We start from the raw sequence: 26,316 nt of genomic DNA, 5'->3' as shown, positions 1-26,316 counted from the left end.
AGTGTCCAACGTAGTCTAAATAACTTGCCAAGAAATTCTCTGAAGGGATTCAGTCCGTACAAATTATTATTTGGAACTAGAATGATTATCTCTGACCTTGATAGTCAGACTTCAGTGGTGAAAGAAAAAAGCTTTGATGTCAAAGACCGTTTGGCTATTTTGCAGGACTTAAACAAAACAAGAAAAGACCTGAGCAACATACAGTTGAAACAACAGCCAACAACCACTGAAGAATCACCACCTGTCCCAGCAAGACCTGTCTGGATTCCAAAAGTCGGGGATCTAGTCAGGGAGAAGATCGCGGTAAAGAAGGAATTTGGGCCTTCTTACAGAAAAGCAGTTCCTGTCTTGTCTGCCAACGGGACAAGATCAGTTATACTACCGCCACTTGCTGGAAAAAAGGAGAACCGAGTTGTATCCATCGACCTGGTAAAACCACAACATGTGGCCGATAACAAACAGTAGGCCAAGTGGACTCCCAATAAGTAGCAGAACACCAAGGTTTGCTACCAGTACAGAGGTCCTAACAAAGAGGCTCATCACATTCGAAACGCCTACAGAAGAACAACAAGGACTATGCAACAATGCAATAGAACTCAGACCTCTGAAAACCCAAATAAAAACATTTAGCAGAGACACACCAATCTATACTGAAGTACCAAGTGAAAATGCAAGAAACAAAAATCCTGAACCAATTGGAACAATTGACAGAACTGCATCCGGTTACTTCATCAACTTCGATGATTCCTCTGAAGGCTTCAGTGAACCAAAGACACAGCCATCATCCAAATCCTTTAAAGACAAAGCGAAGGAACTTTTGAAACAACTGAAAGAAACATATCTGATTTCTCCATGGATTGAATTTTGGGTGGGTTTTGGTGCATTTATCCTCATACTTTGGCTCATCATGGTATTAACTTTGGGACGCTTCATTGAGGGAAAATATGCTAAAATGGACACAGCAAGTCAGAACATCAACTTGGTCCTCAAACCACACACATCTTCACACGTCGAGAAAAGAGAACTTTCTCCAGAACTTTCTTCAGCCAACTTCACAGCCAATCCGATACCTGGTGGGGTAGCCTGGGACAACACTGACTATGAAATTTATGGTCCGGTCGAGATCCTGAAATATCCACACCAAATCAAGATCTCCTTGAGTGACTTTGCAAAACCAAACTCATTTGCTGATGATTGGGACTTCGAAAGCATTAATAACATGATGTCTGACTTAGTAATGTCTGCTAAATTTACAAAACATGATTATTTGCAGGGTTCAACAAATTATGATAGTATGTATTGCTATAACCATTATGGTAACCATTTTTTACATAAATCTGCACAACCTAGAAATGTTTTAAATTATAATCAATGGGAACATTGTGCTACACCTCCAAAAGGGAGCTCAAGAACCGTTTATGACAAATATTCATATTTTTCAGGTTTTAACACAAGTAATGCTGAAACATTTTATTTTAAATTGTCAAACAAGACAGGGATGAAAACCATGATAACCAACACAAAATTAATTTATTCTGACTCGTTCTTTGAAAACATGAATACTTTTGGATTTGATTATTGGGACAAAAATGTTGATTTGAAAAGTGTTTGGGGTACAAAAGAATGGCAAGTACAGGGTTTAGAAGCTTTGTTTAGAGCCTGCATGATCCCAGAACAAATGATATTTTTAAATGACACTGTTCAACAAACCACCTGTCTTGGCTTAGCCAAAATCAAAGATTTAAATAAACCGTCTATTCCAAAGCCAACAATGTTTAGCAATAGCTCTGATACAGATGAGGAGATAGACGTAAACCATATATTAAACCAAAACAGAACACATCCTGATTGGAAACAGTGGTTGATCTGGCCAACAGATACTAATAACTGTCAAGACAGATTCCTGAATAAAACACAGGGGTTCAAAATGACCAGGCCAGACCCTAGATATCCCCAAAGACATCACCCAGGGATAATAACCACCTACAGTGTGGGTAAATTATGCCTTCAATGGCTACAAACTTCCACACTGCCTGAAATTAAGCAACACCTAACTTTACTTACTGATGGTGCTGACTTGCGTGATTTCATAATGGGACGACGCAAACAGCGTCAAAAGCGTTTCATAGCAGCCTCTGTATATGCAGCATATAATGAGGCCTGGAAGGTTACTCAAATTGAAACAGCAGAGAGAATACGGGAAATTGACCGTATTAATTTGGAAAAATCACTTTCTGTAGTGGACAATGGGTTAATGACTCTGTCCTCCAGAATTTTTTCATTGGACAGCATTGTGTCTTCAGCAATCGATATATTATCGCAAGACTTACTGTTATTACAACATGGTCAGTCACAGTTCTATTGTACAGCTTGGCTGGACGTTACAAAATCTGCGTTCAGGTTATGTGCCTTGGCGTTTAATCAACACAACGTCACTATTCCAAATCTTTAACCTTACTGATAGACAAATCGGTATGGCGCAAAAGGGTGCTGATTATACAATCTTGAGCATTGAAAAACTAGAAAGATTACCAATGACAATGTCAGAACGACCTGTCAGTGAATGGATAATCCACGGAATCATAAATATTCCAATCTCAACCTTCAGGTTTCAATACTGCCAAAAATATATACAGGCTGGCATGTACGAGAAATTGGGAAAGGGGTACCTTAAAACAACATGGAACCTGCCCTATTCACATGCATGTGTCAGTAATAAAGGACAGAAAGTGTTTCTTAGTGGCAACAATTGTGCTATGTCACTAAGCGGCACGCTTCTGTGTAACGGTATTAGTTTGCACGGAGCCTGTGAAGGGAATTCATACAACCTTTCATGTCACCAGCAAGGCGCACCTGCAACTGAAATAGAACCATTCTTTCAAAGACTCTATAATGGGAGTTACATTCTTATTGTAGACCGCAGATGTTGTAGTCTTATGCCCGGGACTCCTTATCTAGTCACTACGACGGCGAAGGTCAAGTGCTGTGGACGTTCTTTGTTCCCCAGCTCCTTCCCAGACAGGGAGGCAAGGGCATGGCCCAATTTGAAAATTACTTCTATTCGAATAGATACTTTAAGCAGAATGAAAACAGTGCTTCTTCAGACGCCTACAAGGCTCACGTCATCTAAAGAAACGTATGATCTACAAGTCGCAAGTACGACTGCAGAGATACATACATTATTATCAACTAATTCCCCCGTACATTTCGCGGAAATCCTGAGCGAAATCTTAAATATTTCTGATACCAATGGGATCTCAGGGGTATTTAAGACAGTATTTTCGATGGCATTAACACCATTCAAAGCCATACTGGGTATTTTTCCAGATTTCGTCCATTCGATTTTTGGCGGACTTCCCTTGATCCTGGGACTAATTGCAGGAATCCTATTCCTAGTCCTTATTTTTCATTATGGCAACCCATGTCACAGATCAAACTCTCGCGACAATGGAAGATACGATCCTAGCCATTGGATACCGGGACCGGATATCAAAAATCCTGGGACTCTCCCGGCTTAGAGACCTGAACATGACTTGGTTTCTATCATTTCGACCAATGTGGCAAAGGTGTGTATTACCTGTACTAAGGTGTCTGCTATGCGGAGAAGAATGCGTGTTAGACACCTTTCTGACGCTACAATCGGATGCGCCAGTGGATGCAGATACACTGTTGGTTCCTACCAAGGTTCACGCATTGTGCTGCCCTCAAAGGCTGCCAATCCTGATGACGGCATTCCTGGAATCTTCACCACTACGATTGAAGAGTAGTGAAGTTCAAGATGAAAGCAGCATCGAACAGGTACGACCTTCTGTCAGTGATGCAAATCAGAATGTCAATGCAGACAATCATGCGCACGAATGCATGGTTACCCCTATTTCCGACTTAGTGGAACTTTCCCATGAAGCTGTTGACAGTTTTTTCGAAAGCCTGAATGTTATGATGTTCTCTCCAGAACAGAAATAGAGACTTTTGAGTAAACTCGCACACGGCGTTCCCTGAATTCGGCCTTCAACTTTGAAAATAAAGTCACATGAACAATTACAATCCAGTTCACAGACAGCAATTTTTTCAGCAAGCCCCTAAAATATTTTTCTTCCTATATTTTTTCCGGGACACTGATCTTCTGCTTAAAGTAAGAAACTATTCCTAGAGAACTAAGATTTCTATTTTTAGATACTTTATATAGACTTTAGCTGCCCGCTGGTATGTTCACAAATATTTTTATTATGTGATGAAATGGTCTCGACCTTCCTTTCTGTATAGCCATATTAAGAGCCATTTCATGTGTATTTCTCATATACCAATAAGCAATAATGCATAAAAATGCGTGTTTACTTTTGCATTTAATTCATAGCTTAAGTGCATACAATATATATGACTGCAATTTTTCAGTATATTTGAAAATTTCGAAATGCATTTATGTATTTTGGGGTGGTAAGGTATACACTATACTCTATAGTATGTTGTACTATGTTATACTATGCATAGATTAGTAGATTATGACCATAGTTAGCGTGGAGTGGGTGTCGTGTATTCCTATAGGTTCTGAATCGATGCCCCTATTCCTGACCCTATTCTGGTTAAACTAACTATCAAGTTAACTAGCAGTCAGCCCATGAGGCAAGAACAGCCCCCATGATGCAGATACCGTTATCTGACGCAGTCACACTACGGCACAGGAACGTGTTATCTGATTAGGTCATAACGCTTGAGATCTAATTAGACAAGCGACATTCCTCCAGCCCCTGATAAGGCATACGACGTTCTCATAACAAATCAAACCTATGACAACCTGGAAAATCCGTGCGGCCATTGTTTTGATTTCACAGAGAACTTTAGTAAAGAATGTGCTAACGAGCAAGTCGTATGACATCTTTATTGACGTATCTATGTCCATCCTTACGTCAATCTCGGCACCTTTAAGGTATAAATATTGCCGATCTTGCCCTATGCAAACACACGCGTGGTGACAAGACGGAGCAGCCATACTTGCCGAAGCCGAGAGCAGAAGCAGACCCCGCTGGCAGCAGCCCCGCCTTCCTGACGCGCTGAGAGACGCGCTGCTATCTCCTGCCGAGAGACCCAGCACCGGCGCTTCTGGGCAGCCCTCGCAGGCAGCCTGGAATATCGAGAGCAGAGAAAGAGATACCATTCCTCATTCATCCTAACTTCCAGGTACAGAACTGAATAACCCCTCACAGAGAATTCTTTAGTTATTCACTTGGCAAAAACAAACTTAACTTAAACTGTAACTTTCTATTCCCGCCCACGCATTAGACTTAGGTCAGGTACACGGGGTAGGCGTATTTAGAAACACCAGTTGAGTACGTTTAGTCAAATGTATATGTGTATGTAAATATATTTTAATCATTTTAAACATCATATGGCTCAGAAACCATATCAATGTTTTTACAGTATTATTTTATACTATTGCTTTTAATGTATGCACTTTACTTAACTATAAGTATTGCAATAATATCGATCCATTTCTCATGTATGAGAAAAGAGACTGATCAATAAATAACACCTTTTTATTGAACACGCCCGTCTCTTCCTTTTCTCTACATTCTGATGAGTCTAAGAATGCACGTACTGACTGAGTAAAATAATTGCCTTGTGCTCACACGACTCTTGAGATTGACTCTTGATTAGGGGAGAGCAAAGTTGTCATGTTCTATGGTTGTCAGAAACTAAATCCCTTCTTGTCTAATCAGGGGAGGTAATTCTTTCCTGAACATTCGAGAAAGTTTCTAGCGAACTCTGAGCTTAGCTGGCAAACCCAAAAATTAAGTCTAGTATCGACAGTAGTAGACCTAGTTAACGTCTGGTCTAGGCCTTTACTGCTGTAGGTATTATTCCAATGCGCAGAGCCTATTGGGAAAATAGGAACTACACTACATTTTATTGTACCCGATCTAAGGCGACAAAGAAGGCTTCGCTCCCAACGAGTGATGTCTCCTAGGAGATAACTAGCGGGTAAACAAGAAGGAGGTCCGGCTTCTTCTGCCATTAATATATATTGTCCCACGGATACTTTGGTGTGCCGCTGTGCATATCTTATATCCCCATAGTGTTTATTTAAAACTTTATGGACAATCTTTTTGTCAATTCTATCTAGTTGATCGGGTTTATAAAATAAATGGCCAAGATTAACTGCTGTCAAATTTGCCCGTACTTCCGCGAGCCACGGTATGTCACCTCCCCTGTCACATTTTAAACAATCAACCAAGATCTCCCTTGTTAACGAGGCTGCCGGATTTTGCCAGACCTTTAACCAAAACATGGCAGGGCGGGACCTAATATAATCCTCCAAATAGGGTAATCTTAACTCATTATGACAGACAAAAGTAGATGATGAAATTGGTAGACCCAGAATTCTCCTACAGAATCTTTTTTTTCTTCAGTCTGGACACTTTTCAGGTTTATAAAACCCCAAATTTCAGCCCCATAAGTCATGATTGGTACACATTGTGTCCTGTAAATTTTAAGTAAGGACAGTACTACCTCAATTCTTTTTGGTTGAGGGAGGCTTATTACTGAGTTTGCTGCTTTTAAAAATGTAGTCCATCCATATGCCAAATGGGGTGCCCAGGATCCGTTATCTGAAAATTGTAGACCCAGGTACGGAAAAGTGTGAGTGCGTAACAAGGAATCTGAGCCTGAGGTAATAGTGTTAATAAGGCGTTTTTTAGGGCCACAACACATTAAAAAAGATTTCTTAAAATTTGTACAAAGATTCAGGCTATTCATAAAAGCTACAAAACCCCTAACTACAATACGAAGAGCATTGGGTGTGCACCCCATTAAAACAGCATTGTCTGCATATAATAGGGCAGGCAGTTTATTGCCATTAATTATTGGGACGTCTGAAGTTTGGTCGGACAATACATTGTGTAGCTCATTGACATATAAAATAAATAAAAGTGGGGCAAGAACGCACCCTTGTCTAACGCGTCTTCCAACCACTATGTTCCCTATGTTGGCATTTTCCTGTCCTATTTGGTGCCCGCAGCCTGTCCTTGGGTCACATGTCTAGGTATAGTTGGCAGTTGGGCTTTGTTCATTCCTCTCAGAGAGCCACATAATGAAGGGGTCAGGTGCTCCTGGATGGGCCATCAACTGGCAGGATGAAGGGTTGACCTGGGAACAGCCCCACTTCCACATGAATAGACTTAACTCTGCCTTCACACAAAGGACTTGTCACCCTTGCATTGTTCATACAGCCAGCTTAGTGCCAGGGACGGGTAACCAGGAAACTTCAAGCACTTCAAAGGGAATTCTCTATAAACGTTTCCTACTTCAAAGAAAGCACCAGGTTTACAAATAGGACCCTCAGAGGACTGCCTTCTGCTGTGGCCTGCTGTGTACTCCACAAAACTTCTTTTGCTGCACATGTAAGGAATGCTTTGATGCCTGAAGCCTGCCCTGGACCCACAGGGGCCTGCCCTGCTGCTCGAGCCCTGTTTCAACATTTGAACCCAGGACTACCAGAGTGATTCCAACGGCTAGTTGGCTAGCCACCTGATCAGAGCCTCAGCCATCTTGTAACTGCACCTAGACCCAGCCTGAGTGAGTCCTAACTCCCAAGTGGTGCCCCTCCAGCCCTGAACCCTTAGTGGTGGTGCTAAAGGTGCCAAGATAGCCAAAAGCCAAAACTTGGGGTTTACACAATTTTGAGCTAAAAACTGCTCAGGGAACCAAGAGGGGGGGGGGGTCAGGATTTGCTCATCTATTTGCCCAATGTGCATCGCTAGGCAGCCTGACTTTGCGGTGGCTCCGTCTATGTTGTTCTTTGCAGCAGCAAATCTAGGTCAGCGATCCTTCGCAAAGGGTTATCCTGCCAAATGGAACTCTCATCGGCATCGTCCCCTAGAGATTTTCAACTTCCAAAAAATAAACTAAGTCAGAACGTAGAAACCTTCATTTCGAGTTCATCCTGCAGCTTCCCAATAATGAAGCCTCCTCCTTGCACACTGTCTTCAGCCCTGCCCCACTGAACTTTACATTTCCAGAACATTTTCTTCAAAATGTCTTCTAAATCCAAAGGTAAGTGCCGACCGGGCCCAATCCACTTCTTGTATCCGAGTCGTGCTCCCATCACGGTCGGCCATATTTTTAGACTTTGACCCAATCCTGCACAACTAGATGTCCGTGGTTGGCACTTTGATCTTCAAGGGGCAATTTTTTCACCTTATACTTTAAAAACTCTTACCTCTGGTTCTACTGATTGGATACTCGTTGTTTTGGTGTCAAATAATTTACTAAAATGTGCTTTATTTCTCTAAATCAGTATGGGATTTTTCTTGTGTTACGTTTTCACTTCATTACTGTTTGTGTGCTGTATAAATACTTTAGTAACATTCAAATATGTTTTACCAGATAGCAATTATAAAGCTAATTTATATAATGTAACTGAATTGTAATGACAAATAAGGCACCGAGGGCAAAGTTATGCAGTATATATTTTCAAAAAATAAACAAAAAGAGCTTGGGAGCAGCATCAAAGTTATTTAAACAATGTGAACTAAAGTGGATGGTGAACGACCATCCAGGACGCGCAAAGTAAGTTATACAAGTAAGCAAGAAGCCCTCTGATAATGGATACGGATCTCTAAGAACACAAAAATGTAAAGATAAAATTCCAACAGTATGTTCAATACTCAGAATTAAATAGCATAGATAATACCCGTTTGGCTAATGAGGCGTAACAGGATTAGCCCGAAGTGAGAAAAATATGTATGTTGTCTTAGATAAGGCCTCATGATGTTTGACAGTTACACAGAGGGTCTAAAATATTAATCTCCAGCCTATTCTAAAGTTTATGAGCCAATAGTTAAAAATAATTATCTTGTGACAGTAGGGAGCAATATCCCATAATGTAAGCGTTGCTTTACATATTGTTATCCTAATGCGATCGCTAAATGCCATAAAGGATAGTAGATAAAATAAACTACAAAGGATAGCCCAACAGGCGTGTATCAAAAGCACATACAAAGTGCCAACAAGTTATATTAGCATGTCAATGCAATATTATCTAAAGGTGTGCTGAGCACACAAAGGTATCAGGTGGCTACACGCAGTAAAATGCGAGATAAGCCGGAACACAGCCAAAGTATAAAGACATGATAACAGTGCCCTCAGTACAATCCATTTATGCAGCTATTCCCTCTCAACAAGCAAATAAGCTTAAAGGCCAAGATGCCATATGCCAAAATAAAGCATGTAATAGACCACAATTGAGTGAAATTGTACTTACCCCCCAATGCCAGACTCAATGTCCAGGAAGGTTCCGAGTTGAAGAAATATGAAAACACACCTGAGTTCAAGATGCACTGTTTAACAGAGAACCCTAATAAAAATTCACGCATAGCAGCCCCCGCGAGGCTGCGCTGAGTTACACTACAGGGTGGGAGCAGGAGAGCACAATATCTTCAGACATATTGCTCTCTTCTCCCCTTTCCCTTGCACTGGTGCTGATTAAAGCTGCCGTGCGCCAAGCACACACCTTAGCACCACAAAGCTAGTGTGTGTGCGTTAGTCTAGCATAGGTTTTCTACAGGAAAGGTACCCATCCTGTACAAAATACAATGCCCACACACGATGCAAAGTTTTTCCCACTTTGTATGCCTGCTGCACAATGCAGCACACATGCGAAGTCGGAAAAGGAAGGAGAAATGAAAAAATGTCTCCTTCCTTGCGCCTACTTGAAAAGGGAGCAGTTTTCTCACGCTAAGCCCAATCTACTTAGTAAATTGGGTTTAGCGTAAGAAACCTTGAGTGGTTGCATGCTCCACCCTTGGTACACCCACAAGCGCTGCTTTGCATTACTTTTTCGTTATTTCCAGCACTAAACAAGTTTAGGATTGGAAAGTAAATGGAAATAAAAAGATTTTGTGTCGATTTGTCTCACTTTTGTGATGCAAACAAGGTGCAAGATCTTAGTAAATCTCCCCCAAAGTATTCGAAACCAAGGCAAGAGCGACCACACATCGTTGCCATGATGGAAAATATAAAGAATCACGCCGTATGTGCAGAAGATAAAACAGTCATAATGACAGATCGGTGGATGCGCTGAATCACAATCGCATAGTGTTATATTTGCCCCGATATCTGAATCAACAACCAGGGAAGAGTCCGAGCCTTCAGAAATTCTGAAGAGTGTGTGTGTTCGAAACACACCCTTCAGCAAACAAGTGCTAATGTAGTGAAGAAAGGAAAAAATATTAAAAACAGAAGCATGAGCGACCCCACATCGCCGCCATGACAGGAAGTGAAAAGTCACATGGTGTATGTAAGAGAGGAAACGAAACAGCCATTAAACAGCCATAACCCATTGAAAATTATCAAGAAATACACACAATGCAACCAGTATTGTACATACTCCCCTATTGAGTGCAGCGTGTCAAGGCAATAGTTCGAGGAGCAGGGATAAGATGCAGGCAGGAATCGAGTAGATACACAATGGCTATTTCCACAATGCTTAGGCAAACACTTAGGGGCAGATTTATGAGTTCTGGCGCATCTCTGCAAATCAGCAGGGATGCGCCAGAACTGATGCGTCACGCAATTCCCTCCTTGCGGCACCACAGATGCGCCGCATTTACAATGCGGCGCACCATGGTGCAAGGAAGGGCAGATGCGTGACGCATCTTGTGGTGTACGGGCGGCGCATTGCTGGAGTAGCGTCGCAAGTGCGACGCAACTCCTGCAATGTACAGAGGCCACCCATACATAACATGGTGCGTCACTCCTTATGCCTGCTTCAAGCAGGCGTAAGGATTTAACCCAGCAGCGTCGTAAAACTGACTCAGTGAAATCTTGTAGATTTCACTGCGTCAGTTTTACGGGGCTTTCCTACGAGGGAACGCCCACCCTGCGACAGAACGCCCACATGAAACCTGACACAGGTTTCATGTGGTGCAGGGCTTTACAACGTGACGCATCTGCCTAGATGCGTCACGTTGTAAATAGGTCGCAGGGATGCGCCACGTTTCCGCGCCGTTGCATCACGCAACGGCGGCGTAAACGTGGCGCAAGTCCGACATAAATCTGCCCCTTGTATTCTAGGGCTGCAACAAGGATGTCACACAGAACAACCCATACAAAAAGAAGTGGGACCAGACTGATCTGAAAAAAATATGTGTACGTAAAAGCTAGGTAAAACGTAAGGACAGACCCAGTATATCAACTATATGCATATCTGTTGATACAGACCAACACAGCTCCCATGAGTCCTTATACAAATACACCTATCAAAGATTTTGTAAACAAACAAAGGACAGGGCAGCTGGCACAAGCTGTCATGAGATTTAAATACACCTACAAACCTGATCACAGGGAATAAGAAGTTTCTTCTTGGCAATATGACATCACTGGTCCAGTGGGAAAGGGTGAAAACCAATAGTAAAGTCTGGTAAGAAAGGACACCCGTTCACCAGTATTATCTTCAAAATGGGGCTCAAATGAGTCATGAAGACAAAGGTAAGAGGGAAACGCAAATCAGTGTTAGTATCAGAGTATTGTCAGATAAAGACAGATTGTTATAATGCTTCAAAAAGTATTACATTAACAACTGACACAGTCCATAAGCTACCGACATAGCACAACTAATGGCATGGACAACTAAATACGCTGCCCTTAATAGCAATGCAATCATATTTAGATGACTTCACAATATAATACAAAACTCATCACTCTGGTTCCACTGAGTGAATTTTCGTTGTTTTGGTGTCAAAGACTTTGCTAAAATATACTTTATTTTTCTAAATTGGTATGGGATTTGTGTGTGTTGTGTTTTCACTTTATTATTGTTTATGTGTTGCATTCATACTTTAGTATCATTTAACAATATCTCACCAGGTAACAATTATAATGATAAATCATACAATTTAGCTAAATTATAAAGACAAATAAGGCACCAAGGATAAAGATATGCGGTATATATTTTCAAAAGAGAAACAAAAAGAGCTAGGAAGCAGCATCACATTTATTTGAACAATGTGAGATAAAGTGCATGGTGAACACAGTGTTTGTGGGGGAATAGTGAATGGTGCATGGTGAAGCATGTGAACATAGGACGGAAAAACAGTGTATGGACATTAAATTAACACATATTTAGGCATGAATTAGTACTTGATTAGGTATAATTTGACAAAATCATGGCATAAATAGACAATCCATAAATTTGCTGATGTATGTTGACTCCGTTTTGACCTTCGTTCCTTTGAAGTCATCATCAGGACAGATAGAATGCTGCCTAAAGATTGAAAAAGAGCGATGTTTTTCGAAGTAGGGCAGAACAGGATTAAGTCAATTACATGTAGAAGACGGGCCATATCTGTGGTACCTGTAAGAATTTTAGAGACCTACAAGAAATGGGTAGAAAAGAAAAGTAATCATGTTAATCCCTAAACTTGCAATGACAGTATTCGCAGAATAAAGTCCTCAATATCAGAACAGATAGAAAACTCACATGTGGAAGGGATGGGTACAGCATGCCAGAAAAGGATTTTTCTGCTCCATGTAGAAGGAAAGGAATCTTAAGATGTTTCGGGAAGAGGGATATGCATAAATGTGCCAGCCGGTCCCATTTGGAGGAGGGAAAAGGATCTGAAAAAAAGCTGCATAGAGCTCGAGATATATGATATATAAAACTACCATTGCATTATAGAGGACGGCATGGGTACTCATCAGCCGGTGATTCCGATGGTCTTGGATCGGAGCGTATGGTAAATGCTCAGTTGGTTCGCTGTAGTAAATTTGGAAGCGTAGCAGGAATTGCTATGGGGCATGGTGGGATTGAGTAGTGCGCTCATTCGGCTTAAAGTGGTGACATTCACTTATGAGGAGAACCTGGCCTGGTGGGTCAGGGTTCACTATCAGCATGCTGAAGAAAGAAGAACATGGGCTCATTTAATGTGGGGCATATCGGAAGGAAGACAAGTGACATAGTGCACTGTTGGACTTACCGAACAGAGAATGAAGCTGCAGGTGTGAGTCAGCATTAACAAATCAGCGCTGGTCGCGTGGGGCTGAAGGGGTCAAGATTTAAAGTGTTAGGGTGCGTCAATGGGCACATGAACAACTAGACTGCTAACAGTAGGAGACTTAGCAAGCTAGTGAACGGACCCAGGGAGAATAGGGGCACTGACAGCCAAATGGCGGTAAGAAAGGCCCAAAGTGGATAGAAAAAGAAATGGAAACAGAAAAAAACATAACATTGGGGTTTGTTCTGTCCATATCAAAGTGTGTATAGTCTATATTAGATAGGGTGAAAAGGAATACTATATACAATGGCATGAATGCTTAAAAGTTAAAAAGTTAGTAAACCCTCTATATCAGATAAAACATTACGGGAGGACAATTTCATTTGGATAAAACAACATATGTTACAAAAATATGTTATACATATTAATTGTGGCGAAACAAGTAAAGGGACCTCAAGTTGTACCATACTGTTCCGTTCTTGAAGGGTGTTTAGTACGTTGTTGACAGAGTTACAATGTGTGATCTAACGGCATTCACAGCATTGCAAGAGTTGTTGGAAATCCCCTCTCCATAATGGTAGTTTAGGTTGATCAATTACTTGCCAGGTAAAGTCAATCTCTTTTTTAAAAATATATTTGTATTAACTTTTAATAATGTAGAGGGAACACATGATCATTTTCCACATACTAATAACAGTAGGATGCTTAGAAGTACAGTGCAGGATAGAAAGCTTCAGTTTTCATCTGTTAAATTGCAATAATACAGTGGCTCTATTCTCAATTATTTTAGCAGCAGAGTGAGCAGGAGATACAGTGCAAAATGAGGGAATAAAATACCACCCAATAGAGTACACAAAATACAGATAGTTCTTCACAGTACCCACAGGATGATTGCACAGTTAAAAGGCAGAACCAAGTATAGGGCGTCCCATATATTAAAGTACACCAGTGCGATTTCTGGACAGATGCATGATGGATCAGAGCCATCTATAGTACCATACGGCTACCCCACAAATAGCCCACCTCTTATTACTCTCAATAAAAGTGCTTTAGTACTTAGCGCCATGTGTGCCTTATGTCGTACTACCTCCTAAAAGACAGATTCCCTAATTGTAGGCTCCCAATCCATTTGTCTACCAGGGACAAAATTCAATCACACCGTCTTCATACCCTCCGACCCTTATACTCATATAAACTTTTTTCCATATTATACATAGCTAAAAATCGTGACCTTCATGATGAAAATGTTGGCGGATCAGGGCTTATCCATCCTGAGACTATGCACATGTGGGCTACCACCATAGCCACAAATATCAAATATGTTTTGCCTTTGGAAAACCCATGAGCCTCACTAAATCCTAGCAGTAATATTATTCTTAGGGATCATACCAATACATGTCCCAACCTCTTGAAAATAGCTGAATAAGCTTGGACATGTACAAAGTATGTGCATATTTCCGCTTGTTTGACTCCACAACTGTGATATTTGGAGCCCAATCTCTTGCCCCATCTGAAAAGCTTAGCGGGGGTATAATATAGAGCAAAAATAGTTTTAAAGAGCTGGAATTTGAATCCAGCAGTTAAAAGGGTCTCTTTACAAATATCCAGAGAGCCCTCGAGTAACGACGCTTCCACATCTAATCTCATTTCCCATTTACCCTTCTGGGGCTCCAGATCGGTTGGGAGAGCCTCTATTAATAGATTATAGATATGCTTGATTCTGCTTCCCTGCTCTATCCCACTGAGTCTTTCCCTCATTGAGGTGATATCCTGCTATCATGCCAAAGATGCTAGCTTCACTCTTGAGCGCCATCAGAGCATTACAAGGATCAGGTGTTACCACTGGAATATCATCGGCATAAACGTTAGAATCAATCTGCCTTACAGAGACTGGCCGAATCCCAATATTATTCTCCAATTGTGCAATAAAGGGATGTATATATAATGCAAATAATAGAAGTGAACATGGACACCCCTGTCTCATCCCTCCGGTGATTCAAATCTGCTCTGATCCCTCACCCATTATCTGAAGCCTGGCTTTGGGAGCCTGGTATAAGACCCTAATGGCTTTGATAAAGCAGGGACTAATCCTCTTCCATCATAAAACCTCCCATATATAGCCCCAACATACTCAGTAGAAGTCCTTTTCAGCCTCCAACAGTATTAATCCCATAGGTGTCTTTGTTGCCTCAGTGATGTCAACAAGGGTGTTACCCTGCGCACATGGTCCATTGTTCCCTAGCCCGGGATGAAACTTGTTGGTGGGGGATCTCAGATTGATGATTACCTTCACCAGCTTTTTAGCCAGTATCTTGACATATATTTTGGCATCTGCATTTATTAGCGATATAAGCCTATAAGACTTTGGGTTTAGAGGAGGCTTGCCTTTTTCTTGAACACAACAATATTAGTGTCCTTCCGTGAGGTGGGCCTCCCCATCCCTCCGTGCACATAGAAGGGTAGCAGTCATGGCTTCCACAAGCTCCAGGAGGAAGGTCCTCTAGAATTCTAGAGAAATCTTGTCTGGTCCAGTAGCTTTCACCATGGCCAGAGATCTATCTGCCTCAGCCACCTCCTCGGAGGAGATCGCTAGTTTAGGGTAGGCCCTTTCTTCATCATTCAAGGTATATAAAGTTCTTCATAGACGTCTTTAAACACCCTAAGAATCTCTTTGGGGATTTCAGTTGTTTGCCCCTGCTTGTCTGCAAGAGCATCATTCCCCCTTTCCGTCTCGCTTTGTCTTATGCGATACAATAATAATCGGCCTGCGTTTTCTTCATATTCATTTCACACTGTCTTAAAGTTTTGAAATTTGGCGGCCACGTCCTCACTGTAGTGCTAGATGATTTTAACTTTTAGCACCACAACATTTTGTAAAATCTCACTCCAATCCCACCCTTTCATCATATTTACATGTTAACCATCAGGATTGTATTATGTAGGCACTCACTTTAAGGTATTGAGATTAATTTGGGGGTGTCGCTTCCAGGAGCATGCTCGGTGGGTACATCTCCATCTATGGACCATGGCTGTCCAATTGCCCCATTTGGATGGTGGGGGGTGGTGCTAGGGGTGGTCGGGGGGTGCTGGGCACTGCCTTTCAAGCTTCCTCTGATCCTCCCATCCGATTCCTCTCTAGGCCAGTCAGACTGATCCAACAGTGAAAAAAGGTGTTCTACCATATCAGTCTTTCTCCCTATATTAACTGAAGAGCGTTTGCTTCGACCTTGTGCCCTTTTCTTACCATCACTGGCATTCCCAAAGATGATGTGCCCTGGCATCTGACTAGGCGCTTGCTCCCAGGTGGGCCCTTCCTGCACTCCTGCCATTAGACTATAAGCATTCCCTGTTGTATCTCTGATCAGGCCACCCAGTTAATTGTGTATTTGCTACCTATGTCAGAATAGCCAAAGAACTACTTTGGACCCCCATACCGCTTACATATGTGGTGTCAGCATCTATTTGGGATGCCGCGGGGGTACAGACCTTTACTGTGGTACTCACTTTTGCAGTGGGAGTGGTCTCTACGCTGCCTGTTCCCTCCTGCGTGCTGGGCGTGCCTTAAATAGTGATTCCCGGCACCTGGTGCATCAGCTCTGGTAATAGCTCAAATGATTGAAAGGAAAGGGGAGGGTCTCTGCCGGTTGATGCTGGTCCCGGCCCTGGTCTGACTTTCCGAAGGAGTCTACCACTGTCCTGGCAAAATCCGAATCCCCGGAGCCAGCCTTTTTGAGTGTTACCTCTCCATTAACTCACCATTCGAGGAGAGACTTGCCTCACCCTGCCGCAACACTGCTAAAATTAGCCTCTCGGAACTTTAGGATCCCTGCTGTTTTAGGGCCCAGCCTTGCTTCGGCAAACAGCGAGCACCTCCGAGGCTTCCTTCCTGTTGTGCAGGTACATTTTCGCCCAGAATTCCTCTTGCGATACTTACGATCTGCGCAGCCTTTGGCCCGCAGCGTCCACAGCAACTGGCCACTGATCATTGCACACCGAGGAAGGGGCTGCAATCTCCACGCCAGTGCACTATCCCAGTGAAGCAATCCGGGAGGAGGGTTTGTACGGCCACATTCACATGGTTGCCATCTTCCCCCCAGGTAAAGTCAATCTCAGTGTGATTAAAGAGGTAAAGTGCATTCTCAATTTTGCACCAGAGTGGCTTCTATACTGAATGATCCGGGCCTTGACCATTTTCATTGTCTGTCAACTGTAAAGCAGATTGCAAGGATAGCAAATGGCATACATTACATTAGAGGAGCGACAATTGCTCAGTTGTTTGAGAGGATAGGTGTTGGTATTTACTCTAAAGTTGTTTTAATTAAATGTTCTGGAACATACAGTGCCATTTTGGCATTTGAAGTGTCCTACAACAGGTGGTAGGCCACATGATTTTATGATTGATTGGGTGCTATTGGTTTAGAGTGTCCATGTTATGGGGTGTGTAACTAGTGGTCTCCTAGATTGTTACCACTTTTATAGGAAAACAGGGGAGGTTCACTGAAGGTGGCTTGGGAACTGAGTATTTCCCAATTTTTCATTATGACTTTGCTCACCTTATTGCTTGAGGGGCAGAAAGTTGATATGAATGGTATCCGTGTATTCTGTCTTCTTGGTCTGGGGTTGGGCAATGTTTCCCTGGGGCAACCAGCGGGGATATCCCCTAAATGTTAATCCATCCGCTAGAGTGGTTGCCTCCTGGAAATAATCATTTTTCCACTTACAATTTCACCGGACACAGAGTAACTGTCCTTATAGTAAACCATCCTATAGGCCTCTAAGGTGGTTACTGGTATAAGGTAAAAGGGTGTTCCCTTCAGTGAGCTTTCTGAATAGGGAATTCCCTGTTTTGCCATCATGTACTTGTAGTGTGATATCCAGGAAGGGTAGGTTATTGCTTTTGGCATTAAAAGTACATTTGAGGTGTTTTTGTATAGTAATGAGCCAATCAACAAAAAGGGAAAGAGAATCCGAGTTGCTATGCCAAATAAGGAGAACGTCGTCGATGTATCATCTCCGAAGTGAGCACTGGTTCTGGAATAGGTTATTGCATGTCAGAATATGTAAAGATGCTATTTAATCCCTAAATGATGCTCCACTCAAGAGTGCAGGTGATTAATAACTTTATTTATATAATCATAGGAGAGTGCCGGGAACACGTCCGCTCCGCGACTCGGCGCTCAATACACACAATGGCGGTTACGTTCTACGTCATCACGCAGCCACGTAATGACTAGAGCGCAACACTACATATCTCCCCTCTTTATAGATTAACCAACAATTGAAAGGAACATCTCTAGGTCTATCCGCTGGCTAGGTAATTCACCTCTCCCAACTCATAGTCTCTGTATTTGGCAGCCCTTACCACAGTTCTCCCTGCGCGTGTACGTCTTACCGGTGTAGAGGTGGGACTCTCGGTGCTTTCCCCTGGCATTCGTGCTCCCCTTCTTCCAGCTCCTCTGGGACTTTCACTCCTAGGAGTTTTGCCAAATTTTCCCGGATGTTCTACGGCGACTGGGTTATCCTCACCTTCCAACTCTATTCCTCTTTCCTCTACATCCAAGTCCTTCTCGCCTTCCTCCGACAGGACGATGTCATTAGGTTGAACCTGATTGTTCTTAGCCAGCGATTCTTCTTCTCTGGACCACTGGAGGATCTTGTTGCACTTGGACATTCGATCTTGCGACCAGATTTTTCCGTCACTAAGCAATACAGCTCTGTTATATACTTCCTTTACTTGCAGGGGCCCACTGAACTTGCTGTCCCCTTTCCTTCTCAACTGGGCAAGTTTGACTCTGACCCACTCCCCTCTTTCTAGCAATGTCTCTTTCACATTACGCCTTTTGTTGAAGTGTTCTGTATATATTCTTTGTGCTCTCTCCAAGTTGTGGTGGACTACCGCCGGGGACCATTTGCTCGTGATGGTACGTTCCTTCCACGCCAGATTGTCCTTGGTGAAAGGGTCACGTCCCCTCAGGATTTGAAAGAGACTGTATCCGGTGCAGGTAGGGGTGATTCTGTAGGCCCACAACGTGCTCCTCACTTCCTTTTCCCAGTCTTTTCCCGCTCCTATGGCGGATTGTATGGAACCCATGACGACTCGGTTAAACCTTTCCGCTAGGCCATTGCCAGCCGGGTGGTAAACGGATATGTGTTTGACCTTGATGCCATTACGTTCCATGTAGTTGTTCCATTTTTCTGACGTAAATTGGGGCCCATTGTCGCTCAGAATGGAGCGGGGAATGCCTTCACGGAGGAAGGTGGCTGTAAGGAACTTCAGTACTGTCTAAGTGTCCATTTCTTCATGGATGTCTATTTCAGGCCATTTGGAAAACCTGTCTACGAGAACCACCACGTATTTCAGAACTCCCTGGGCATCCAGCACGGGACCAAGAATGTCTTTCGACAACTCTTCCCATGGATTTGCTGGGTTGTCGAATTTCCCCAGCGAAGGGCACATCAATGTTTGCGATTTGTTCGCCCTTTGGCACTGCTCACATTCTCGAACTTGTCTCTTGATCAGGCTATCCATTGCCGGCCACCAGTACATCTGCTTAGCTCTCAGCTTCGTTTTCACAATACCCAGGTGCCCTTTATGCAGAATGGCCAGTAAGTGCAGTACCAGTGACACAGGAGGGGCTCTTTATCACCTCTGAATAGGACGGTCCCTTGGTCTCCTATGGATAATTCATCCCGCACCTCGAAGAACTTCCTGTGCTCAGCTTTCATGTGTCTCTTTTCCGGCCATCCTTGCATTATGAAGCGCTCGACTTCCTTGATGTCGGAATCATCCTCATAGGCTTTCCTCCATTCTTGTCTGCTTATTACTTTTTCATGGTCTTCCATGAACGCGACGCTGACTTCTTCCTCATCAGAGTACTGCGGGGCCTCTTCCATGGCTGAAGCTCTGCTGAGATAATCGGCTGCTTTGTTCCTGGCCCCCGGGATGTACTCAACATCATACCTGTAGTCCAGCAATTTCAGAGTCATTTTGGCAATGCGTGGGGTAGCATTCGCGTGTCCACTGGACGTGAGTACTTTGACCAGGGGTTTATGGTCTGTCTTGAGCTTAAACCTCGTGCCCCATATGAATTGGCGGAACTTCCCCATAGCCCATACGGCAGCTAGCATCTCTTTTTCTATCACTCTGAACTTCTGCTCCGTGGGTGATAGTGACCTGAATGTGAAACTGATGGTAGCCATCTCTCCGTTCTTCCTATCCTGCATAAGGACTGCACCAGTCCCTTTTCGCTTGCATCTGTAGTTAGTATAGATTTTCCTTGCTGATCAAATCCCTGTAGAGGGACTGCCTTGCTGATGTCCTCCTTGATCCCCTGAAACTCTACTTGTGTCTCATCCGTCCACCTGAAGGACGTTTTTTCTCATAGGAGTTGGCGCAGGTGGTGAGTCTTGGTGGCGAAATGCTGCACGAATTTACTATAATACTCAGCCATCCCTAAGAATGATCTTACTTCTTCCTTGCTCTTCGGTGAGGGTGCCTCACATATTGCTTTGACGTTGGCGTGTTTGGGCGTGATGCCGTGATCACTGATCTTGTGGCCAAAGTAGGTGACTAACGACATTCTGAATCGGCACTTCTCCCATTCTGCTGTGAGCCCATTTCTTTCCAAGACCTGTAACACTACCGCCAGCTTTTTGTCCTGGTCTGCTTGATCCTTGCTCATCACCAAGATGTCATCCTGGAAGTACTGTACTCCATCTACATCCTCGAAAAGTTTGTGCATAAGTTTCTGGAATACAGCCGCCGCCGCCAGCCCGAATGGCATCCGGCGGAACTGGTAGCATACAAAGGGCATTATGAAGGATGTTAGCTTGCGCCTCGTGTGATGCAGGGCTATCTGATGGTAGGCCGAGGTAAGGTCAATGGTGGAAAACCATCTTATCCCCTTCGTTTTTGCTAGCATTTCGTCTATCCTTGGTAATGGGAACTTCTTAACTATTATGTTCTTGTTCAATTCCCTCAGGTCCACGCACAAGCGGACCTTGCCATTTGGTTTCATAGCCACTACCAGCGGAGCCAGCCATTCCGAACTATTTATCGGCTCGATGATGCCGTTGTCTTCCAGCCTCTGCAGTTCCTGTTGCACCACCTCCCTGATTGCCAGAGGTATGTTTCTCACTTTGTGGGACACCGGTTTGGCGTCGTCCTTGAGATCAATCTTGTGCGTAAATTTTGTTAATTTTCCAACTCTGCCTCCGAACACTGTGGGGAATTCTTCCTTCATTCTGGTGACGTCTGGCCGTTGTTCCGGGTTGGTCATTAGAACTTGTGTGGTGCCACCTGGGTTCAGCTGTATGCCCAAGTTGCCCTGGTCTACCCATCCTAGAACTGAAGGGCCTTTTTCAGCCACATATAGCTTGCATTCCGCAATGTGATCCTTAAATTTGAATTTCAGGACTCGGTATCCAACCATTGGGATGGGCTCTCCCGTGAATGTGACCGGTCGAATGTCTGGAGGTTCCAGGTGTGGTCCTAGGCAATGTTTAAAGCTTTCGTTCCACATTGTACGTTGTATTATGGTATACACGGATCCTGAGTCTGTTACTATCTTGATCGGTACTCCTCCCACGACTAAGTCGCATTGCGGTTTGTTGGACCGGTTGCAGTCAATGCCCAGTATATGTTCTTCGATGCACAGCACGTTGTCCTCTTCGTCTTCCTCTGCTTCACCTTCCGCTCCTAACTCCTGTGCTACGTACTTGACGGTTGGCCTCTTCAGCTTGCGGCGACATACTTTTTCAAAGTGCCCCACAATTCTGCAGAACATGCATTTGGCACGGAAAGCCGGGCAACGTTTGTCGTATGCCGTATGGGATAGACTGCCGCACCTGTAGCACGCATTCATGCTCTCCTTAGTGGATTAATTCGCCTGTGCCAGTCGGGGTGTCCACTTAGTTTGTGTCTTCCCTTCTGCCGCTGCTGTTTTGCCCCTCTCTGGCGGTCCTGCTTTAGTGACTCTGTTGACCATGGGCCTCGTGGCTGTTTCTCTCTTTGCTGCATCTGCACACCTTTTGGATAGTTCTGCCTTCTTTACCATGGCTATAACTTCCTTCAGGGTGGCATCCCCATTTACCCACAGTTTGTCTTGGATCGCTGTGTTTGTGGTGTGCATGACTATTTGGTCTTTGATGAATTTGTCGTGCAAGGCGCCAAAATACACATGATCGCTAATTTCTTTAATGCTGCCACGTATTCGTCTATGGACTCTCCCACTGCTTGCTTCCTCTGTTGGAAGTTGTACCTGTCTATGGATGTGCACACCGCCAGTCTATAGAGGTTGTTTAGGTCCTCTATCGCTTGTTGGAACACGTCATCATCCGCTGCCTGTCGCGGTGTGGGGACTAGATTCTGGAAAACCCTGATGCCTTCTAGGCCTAAGTTATGGAGTAATATTCTCTTCCTCCTCTTGCTGGGAAATGCCTCCCCACTCTCATTCTCTAGGGCTTCGAGATAGTTCATAAAGTATTCCCTCCAATCCTCCCATTTCATCACAGGATCACCTGGTTTGGGTAGGAATGGGACTGGCGTCATGAGCGAGGACGCCTGAGCACACATTTCCGCGTGCCTCTCTGGTATTACCTCTTCCCCTCTGTGATTGCCTGGTGCGCTTAGGCTGTGCTGATGTGCTTGGTCTTGTTGGGGCTCAGAATTGCCCCCCTCACTGTGCTGCGCGTGCTCCGCCAGGGCCTCTAGCTGGCAGGCTGAGCGCTTCGAGCCTGGTGTTGTTGCGCTTGACGAGAGGCTCACTATCTCTGTTTCTCCCTCTCTTTGTGGGGTAGTACTCACTGCGGGCGGATTCTCTTTCTCCGCGTGCTCCCGCGGTCCGTGGGTTGTGCGTGACTCGGCAGCAAATGGAGACCTCCGTCTCTACCCACGTGGTGGGTGTTGCGTGTCTTCCGCCTCTCTTCTGGACTGCCTACACCTGACTGGGGTGCCTATCATACGCTGTGGGTTGCCCTCCTGCTGTGGCGCTGTCCACTGCCAAGCTCTCCTGTGGTGTTGCCTACTTAGGGCTTGTCCCCTTCGTGGTCACTCTTATGGTGGATCTCTGGTGGGTTCTTGTGGATAGGCATCCGGTGGTCTCGTGTTCTACTATGTTATTTTCCGGGTCCCGGCCTCGTCGCCACTGTAAAGATGCTATTTAATACCTAAATGATGCTCCACGCAAGAGTGCAGGTGATTAATAACTTTATTTATATAATCACTGGAGAGCGCCGGGGACACGTCCGCTCCGCTCTCAGACTCGGCGCTCAATACACACAATAGCGGTTACGCTCTACGTCATCACGCAGCCGCGTAATGACTAGAGCGCAACACTACTGAATACTGGTCTTTTCTAAGTTGTGAACATAGAGGATAGCAAAATTTGGAGCAAAACATATACCTATTGAAACGTCCTTCTTTTGGAAGTAAAAGTTGTCTTCGTAAAGAAAGTAGTTATGTAGGAGGGTAATGCGTAGGAATTCCACTACAAAATCAATGGGGATTTGTGTAGGGTTGGATTGTGACTCCAGCAAGTTTGAAATGACTTCAATGCACTCAAGTTGGGGAATGTTTGTGTATTATGATTCAATATCTAGCCACACATATTAGATCAGAATCAAGATTGAAATCTTTGTCCTCAATTAACCGGATAGGGTCCCTACTATCCCTGATGTATGTGTCAGTGAGAGGAACAAATTCCTTTATTATCGTGTCAAAGTCTTTGCCCAAAGGTTCAAGAACTGTGCCACAGTGGAAACAATGGGACATACCGTGGAGTTCTCCACCTCTTTGTGTATTTGACACAAACATGCTTTGATGCCTGAGTTGTCTATGAGCACCCAGAAAGTATCAAAAGACACACTGTCAGCCTGATATGCCTCTCTTCCCTATCACACCTCTTCCCTCAAGTTCACTAAAATATTACAATTCCAAAGATTCAGCAATTGTTAATGTATAAAGCATAAAAGACACATCACCTAAGCATGCAGAACTGTCAGTAGTTATTAAGTATAATATGAACTGCTCAATATCTTTGTATAGTTTCCTCCAGACATTGTTTTAAAAAAAATATTTTTATTCGCATTTTGACAATTTAATAAACAGCACATATTTTATAAACATATTTAGCCGTGAGGTGGCATCAAAACTTATTTTAACCAAAAAAGAAGAAAAAAAAAGAAACCATTAAGCATTAGTTCATCTAGATCCTATGTACAATCCTATATACAATCAAACGAAAAATCATCAATAGCCTTGATACAATTGATACAGTTAATACTAAAAAAAGAACTCTATCATATAGCAAATCATACATCAAGGATTACGTTTCCTAACATGTACTAATATATATTGCACCAAATAATTACTCCTATCCATTTCAGCCTAGAGTTCAGGGATCATTAACAAACAGTGTCTCCTTCCATCATATTAAAGGGGCCCAAATACGTCGTCCCATAATTCTTGATTTTTTGCCGCTTCTCTCATATATAGCTCTTTCAAGAGTGAAGATTGCGAGTAACCGGGACCACCACTGCTGAAATGTTGGGGGCAGCGGATCGAGCCAGGCAGAGGCGATATTAATCCGTAACACATCCATAACCAGAAAGAGAAATTGCTGAGAAGGATCGTGTACCTCATTATTGCTAACTCTGAGAAGTATAAGGGCAGGGGTTAGCGTGATTTTCAAGCCTAATGTCAAATCAAGGAACTTCATTATTGAATCTATCAGGTTACCGAGGGATGGGCAGGATGCAAACATATGGACCAAATCAGCCTTTGGTGCATTGCACCGAAAGCAGTTGGATCCTATCTGCCCGCCCCACTGTGCAATCCTTGCCGGGGTATAATAGATTACAAAGAGAGTTTTATATTGGTGTGCTTGAAGCCTGGCTGAGCATACAACCATCTGACCCAGTTCTAAAGAATCCAGAAACCTCTCCGGTTCAACACCCACCTGCTCCGCCCATTTGATTGCATGTTTATCTAAATCATCTTCTTTAAGTGCAGTTAATTCTGCTAAAATTAACCTGATAGAAGAACTGCTATTATCTCTGATAACATTGATGACTTTAATTTTACTAAGCCCCCCAACCTTCTTGCTGAGGAAGCTGCGCAGCTGCAGGTATTTAAAAAAATGACTACGATCCACACCATACTCCGTCTGGATATCCCTAAACTGGCGAAAGCCCTCCCTGTGAATTAGATCTCCAACCTTTCGACCCCCCGGCTCATCCCAGTCCGGCCTAATCCCATCAAAAAATATTTCCGGAAACATCGGGTTTTTGTGGAGCTGTGTATAGTAATTGATCCTTCGAAGACCAGTTTTTTTTTTAGTGCGGCCAACATGGTCTTAAATTGTGTCCTCTTATAACTGGACTCGCTAAATTTCATAAAGCAGTTCTCGGCTTGATCACCGAGCAGCAGTTTATAAACATCAGGGAGTCCAGCTTCTTCAGCAGGTTCACCAGGGGGAGCACCAAGCAGTACACTCATATACTGGAGAGCCGCTGCCCAGTTATACGTTTTTAAATCAGGGACAGCAAAGCCCCCTCTTTCCTGTGGAAGTGACATAAACCTAAGGGCCCTCCTTGTTTCCCCTTGCGCCCAAATGAAGCGGTTGACTATGCTCTCCAATGTTAAAAAACAATCTTTTTCAAATTTTAGAGGTATTGCCCTGAATAAGTACAGTATTTTAGGTAAAAACATCATTTTAACCATGTTGCAGCGGCAGACTAGTGACATGTGTAAGTTGTTAAATCTGTCAAAGTCGGCCCTCGCCTTCCTAATTACTGGTTGAATATTCCTGGCAACTAAATTCCCTAGGTCCTACATGATAGTGTTACCTAAATAAACTGCTGACTCAGATACTCATAGGTCAGCCAATGAAAGATGTCTGTTCTTAATAATCTGAGTTTTGGCTTTATTTAAAGTATACCCTGAGTATCCTCCAAACTCCTGCGCTACCACCTCAACCACCATAATCAAGGTTGACAGATTTGCAGTAACAATGGCAACATCGTCCGCGTATGCCAGTACTTTAGATTCCAGCCCCTGGGAGACTATAGGCTTGATTCCATTATTGTCCTCAAATAATCGTATTACGGGATCTATATATATGGCAAAGAGGAGGGGTGAGCATGGGCACCCCTGCCTAGTTCCTCGCTTAATAAAAAAGGCTGCAGCATAGCTGCCATTCAGTCTTAAACGGGCAGTAGGTGCCCTATACAAAACCTGGATTGCTTCAGTGAATCCTTCACCTAAGCCAAACCATGCCAGAGTCGCCCACAAGAAGTCTCAGGAGACCCTATCGAATGCCTTCTCAGCATC

This window comes from Lissotriton helveticus, chromosome 5_1 (assembly GCF_964261635.1).
Source record: "Lissotriton helveticus chromosome 5_1, aLisHel1.1, whole genome shotgun sequence".
Taxonomy (NCBI): Eukaryota; Metazoa; Chordata; class Amphibia; order Caudata; family Salamandridae; genus Lissotriton; species Lissotriton helveticus.
Note: the sequence above shows the minus strand (reverse complement) of the source record.